Source organism: Acyrthosiphon pisum, chromosome A2, assembly GCF_005508785.2.
Source record: "Acyrthosiphon pisum isolate AL4f chromosome A2, pea_aphid_22Mar2018_4r6ur, whole genome shotgun sequence".
Classification (NCBI taxonomy): domain Eukaryota; kingdom Metazoa; phylum Arthropoda; class Insecta; order Hemiptera; family Aphididae; genus Acyrthosiphon; species Acyrthosiphon pisum.
This window is the reverse complement of record NC_042495.1, coordinates 96,563,063-96,569,163: the sequence shown is the minus strand read 5'-3', so window position 1 is coordinate 96,569,163 and position 6,101 is coordinate 96,563,063. Positions and strand designations below refer to the sequence as shown.

At 27.4% G+C, this 6,101-nt stretch overlaps 1 long non-coding RNA gene across 1 annotated transcript; it reads left to right on the top strand.

The window, feature by feature from the left end:
• The first annotated feature begins 2,358 nt into the window (after positions 1–2,358).
• LOC115034255 lies at positions 2,359–3,812 on the top strand. Its single transcript, XR_003839603.1, has 2 exons — positions 2,359–3,152; positions 3,476–3,812. It is a non-coding gene; the product is annotated as an uncharacterized LOC115034255 (long non-coding RNA).
• The last annotated feature ends 2,289 nt before the right edge of the window (positions 3,813–6,101 follow it).

Genomic DNA, 6,101 nt, shown 5'->3' with positions numbered 1-6,101 from the left:
CCCCCTGGCTATGGTTTAGCACCCCTCCCCCCCCCCCGAAAAAATATCCTTCATTAATTTTAAATATTACATGTAAAATTTTATTTTGTCACTTGGAAAAAAAGAAATGAATATTTTAAATCTCGAAAAGTTTTCAAGTAAAATAGATAAGAGATAACGATTATGTTTGATAAAATATATTGACTGAAAAATATCTATTTTTAGACTGGGACTGTGGGCTTTATATTATTTTGTAACATTTAGTGATTGCATTGATAAGCTTTGTCGTACTGTAATCTGTCTTGTAATTGAGGTTGGAATATTGAAGAATATTTACAATATTATAAAACGTTACGCCTCTGTACTTTTCAGTTATTGTTATTACTTATTTCTTATTTGTTTTTTGAATTTATTGCTTTACGGTATTAAGATGAACAATAAAGTTTTTAATATTTTCAATATAAATAAAAAAAAATTATGAATGCGTAGTGCCCGTAGTGGTCAAAGACACTTTCATAGTAGACAATTTACTGACAGTTGAAGAATCTGAAGAGCCCGTAATAGTACAGAAAGTACAGCCGAATAGCCCTAATGATTTAGGTGATATTCACACCGGGCCATACCGACCAATATTACAGGTAAGTTATTCATTATTAAATAATTTTAAAAATTGTGTATATTTAACCTCTATTTATTTTTTGTTATTTTTGCATGTCATTAACCCTTAATACATAAATACCTACAAAATTTATCATAAATAGCCTAACTATTTTAATATAAAATAGCAACAAAAACCTTTAGGTGTAGGTATGTAAATATTTTTTATAATAAATGAGTTTAAATGAACCTACTTTCCTTTTGCTTAAATCATAATAGTATTTTGCCATTTTGGTAAGTACTTTGTTAACTTAAGACTTGTAATAAAATGCATTATTATTCAATTATGTTGCTACCTGACACTTAAATTTCAAATTTTGTTTAGGTCTAAGTAGTGCAACTTGTGAAAGGTCATTTTCTGCGATGAGGCGAGTCAAAACATGGTTACGGTCTACTATGATACAAGAACGGTTTTCAAATTTATCTATCATTCATATTGAGAGAGACATATCAAACAATATTAACAGTGAAGACATTTTAAACGATTTTTCAAGTGCTAACAATAGAAAAATACCGTTAATATATTAAAATGTCACTTACTATAAAGTTGCTTTGTTTTCTTTTTTCTTACTCTCATATTAGAGGTAAACAAATTTAGCTATAATAATAATTAATATTACATTTTTAAGAAACTAGTAAGATACTAATTACTAGTGGTTACTATAAAATGTTGAGTAGAGTATACCATTTTTATGATAGGCTTACATTACTCACGATAGTGTCACATACATAAAAAAAAACAAATTGTTATAAACCCAATATTATGTTCTTCTCATGGTTCAGAATCTAAAATTTGTTTTGATTGTATTTACTATGTGGGGACTAGGGGGGGGGGGGGGTGGCACCCTATGGGATATTTTAAGTTCATAGTTTTGTTAGGAGGGCTGTAGCCACCCAGAATTTTAACCCTAGTTGGGCCTATGTATAACGTAGGTTGATTTAATTTTTGCCGGAAGTGTTGTTTATAATAATTTTTATTTTTTAAGATTTAATCGGTTGAGTCTTTTAACAATATTAAAGTGCATCGGACATATATTATAAATAATAAATACTATAACAATACCAAAAAAACCAAATATACAATAATATTATGGTACTAAGATTTATATAAAAATATTTTATTTAATAACTCAAAAGGAGAAAGACAGGTCATTCGTAATATAAAATTAATATATAATTTGTTTTCTAGTAAATATTGATTTTAAATTCAAGTATAGATTTAATGTTTCTGTAGTCCTTGATTTTTAATTTTTTTTATAATTTTAAAACTTTTATAATATTCAAATATTACATAATATTCATTCAATGATGAGTATATTTACCTATATATTTATTATTACATTTTAATAATGTGGTTATAGCTAATCAGTATTTTATAAATGTTTGGTCAATCATCTTCGTACGGTTGCGAGTAACATTGTAGTATGGTTTTCTTTAAATTTCTCTTCGTGGAAAAAGTTTGTTATAAGTATCAGTTTTCTAAACGTATTGAAAATCAATCATACTACATTGTTACAATGAAGATGAAAACTACGTGTTTTCATGTCCTCTACTTTCTAGCACCTGGCTCATTGAGAAGAAACTATTCATGATTGTACATCTATAATAAGTATTCAACTAATGGACCTATTTAATAAATGTAAAAGTTTAAATTACAAGCACTTATTATTTTTTGTTATTGTGCAATTATTATATTAAAATATATTCCTATAAAATATAATATATAACATTGTGTAATAACGCAGTTAAAACCCCAGAATCGCGTAAAGTTTTCAAAGTTCTACTTTAATAAGACGCAGGCAATTAATGCTGATATAACGGCCATAAATATAAACAAATCAAAACTATTTAATTCTAAACAACGATAAACAAAAAGGTTAAATAACGTTTTGATTGTTTTACAGCTTAGTAAAATAGTGCAATCACTGTTTATCCGTACAACATTTTTATTTCATCATTATATGATATTTTCTATATTCGTTTCCTCAATTGCTTGAAAAAGTAGAAAATATTTTTAAAATTTTTTGCCTGTCAATGTGCGGTAACATATAGCTAGATATTGTATTAACTTATGTTTTATAGTATTTGGGGTTTAATGTATTTTCAGATAATTTTAAGATACTGATTATGAAATTTACTGAGGTACACTAAAACCGATAAACACTGATATAATATCCCACCTGTTTTTTAATTTTTTCCTAAGCATTGGTGGGTTTTACAACTAGAGTATTTGCACTGTTTATCCGTATAAAATATTTATTTTATCATTACATGATATTTTCTGTCTTCGTTTACTCAAGTGCTTATGAATACACGCCACGTCATCGTGTTTTTTCACTGAACAACCTTACAAATACCAAAGTAAGAAAATATTTTATATTGTTCTTATATTCAACACTTTGAAAATTATTCATTCATTGTAACAAGAAACATGGTGAAAAATAATGATATGCCAGCTATATTTTTTATTTTAAATTATATTGGTCGTGTAGCAACGATGATCGCTTCCGGTGAGAGTAAGTACTATAATATATATTTTTTTGCTATGGTAGGTAGTAGGTACATGATATAGCATAGATTAATATTAATGGAGAATCATAATTATAAATTATAAAATGGACTTTTTTAGAAATTAAATTATACATCTATGATTATTTTTAATAATGAACATCGCAAAATTGGTTTTACTGAACACAAATTTAAATATGATAGGTATACCTACCTAATACAATTGAAAGCTGATTTTGTTGTCCTCATCAAAGCCAACCATTTTAGAACCGCATCATTTTTGTAATATAACATAATATGTTTTGCTAACTATAAATTATTTTGGTTCCAGCTTATGTTGATATAAATTATTGTACACGTAAGTATTAATAATATATTTTACTTTACGACAAATCTATACATTGAATACCTACCGCTTTATTCATAATTTGATCACTTTTCTACTGTATTATTATTATAAAAGTAATTTTGATATGTGTTATTACCTAATTGGTAGTTTAATAATTTGGAATTGGTTTATTAATTATTAGCTATCATATTGGGTAATAAATACATAACGTGAACGATGAAAGATGATATAGATGCCGATATTTATGGTGATCGTATATTTCGGTTAAAAATTAAAACCAAAGAACCTACTTATTTAAAAAAAATATTTAATGATTCCCGGGGAAATGTCTTGATCGGTTATCCAATAGAGAAACGTCCAGTACCTCTAAAATCCTTTGATGTGAAGCACCGAGCGAAGGAACTCCTGATACAGTATTTTACTTTTATTCAATTAGTAAGTATAACTAGGGATGGGTTTTTGACCGGTCAAAATCTTTTAATGACAATTGACCAGATTTTGACTCGTCAAAATTGTCAAAATCGGTCAAAATCTTTTTTTTCCTGTCCTTAATTCAAATGTTGTATTTAAATGGAAAAAGTTTATTAAAAGTTAAGACCATCAAATAGTAACAAAAACATTTTTACACCTATTTAATAATGAATACATACAATTTTGTTAACAAATAAATGAAATAATAAATATCAGTCTTTACTTTTTAGTTTTTATTAATAATGCATTATAAACTTAAAATAAATTATAAAATAAAATAAATAAAATATTGACATCTTTGAATAAATAAACATAAATTTCAACTTTCAATAGGAATTACTAATTAATAACAGTATAAAATACATATATATATAAACTTTAAATTTAAAAACAAGTAAGTCATGGTCATCTACAATCTACATAATTACATTAAGTTAAAAAAACTTAATTACTATCAATTTGCACATCAATCTCAATGTTCTCACTATTGTTGTCTTCAATTTTATTAGAAATGAAAACTGGGTCCTCTGTATCTATTTCCATATTTTTCAGCAATCTAAGGTTATGGTAAACAGATGCTAATTTTCCAGTTGTAGATGTTTTAAGTTTATTACGGTTTTTTGAATGGATATTTCCCCAAACAGACCAATTACGTTCAGCACACGCAGATTTGTCTAAAAACGATGTTTAGTATAACCATGGAAGTTTTTTTTTTATTTTGACTGGATTTTGACCGGTCAAAATCTTTGTGGTCAATTGACCACATTCTGACCGGTCAATTGACTGGTCAATTGACATTGTGCCATCCCTAAGTATAACAATAATGAATCAATAGGTGTCCACGAACCACTATGAAAACTAAGAAAGTAAAGTTTGTCAAAGTAAGGTTTGCGTAAAAATTCCTGCTTTTCTCAGCTTTTTTTTTTTCAATCAAAATATTCAGATAACAATAAATTGAATGTTTTTAATTTTAAATTTCCAAAAGTATCAACTACATGGTACTTGCCAGAAAAAATATTTTAGTTTAAAATACAATTTCTTTTCTACTACAATTAATCATCTACACATTTGTAAAAAAATTATCGTAAAATCAATACATTCTTTGCTCTATTTAGAATTAAAAATATGTTTATAGAGTGTAATAACTTAAAAATAAGAAGAAATATAAATACGACTCCTGTCGATAAATATATTTAATTCGGATGTTAAAATATTAAAATTAAGCTATTACCTTCCTCCAGATGTTCGGATAGGGCTCTCGAGATCGTGTATTCGAGAATTAGATCAAATACACCGTACAATATAATTCATGTAAAAAGCACATATAAATTAATACTGCAACCAATGTAAAATATTATATTGAATGCCTTACCTGATTAGCAATTGTTCGTGAATTATGTTGAAAGAGTTTTTAGATTTTAGGTGACACAAGGTAATACTTCAAATATACAAATCGAAATAAAAAACGCACTGATTTTGACTTAACATAAGAAGTCCAGTTGTCGCTCGTGGAAATCGATGTTGATATTTTGAGAGGTTGTTACTCGGTGGCTGGTGCTCATGCACTGGTTTAAGGGACGATACGAATATGTCTACCAGGCGGTAATATGTAGGCGGTTTTTATCAAAGGTTTTTTTGTACTTCCCGGACCTAGATTTCTCTTCGGCGGCAAGGACCTTTTTTTATCATTAATTTTCTCTGGTGACATATATAAGAATTCAGCACGCCCTGCACACCACGGAGTGCCAGTACCTACGTGCCGATTTCTTAATTCGTGATCGCATAATAGGGATCGTACCTATTTGTCGATGACAATGATTTTATTGGGGTGTTCGATTTCTACAAGCGACAGTCTGGCCGTTATTTATTACTGTGTAGTATTTTAGTTTATAATTATAATGGTGTGTGAGCATATCATTATAAGAGTCAATTAGATAATACACCTAATCATTATGATGTGCACAATTTTATCACACTAAGTGGAGCTCACATTTTCACTGTATATTAATTTTAATTTTAATATTAATATTTACTTATAAAAGTATAAATACAAAAGATTTAATTAAACTGTTTTAACCCGATGGATTATTTTTAATCAATTTATTTCAACTGTCAATAATATTAAGCTAGTTAAATT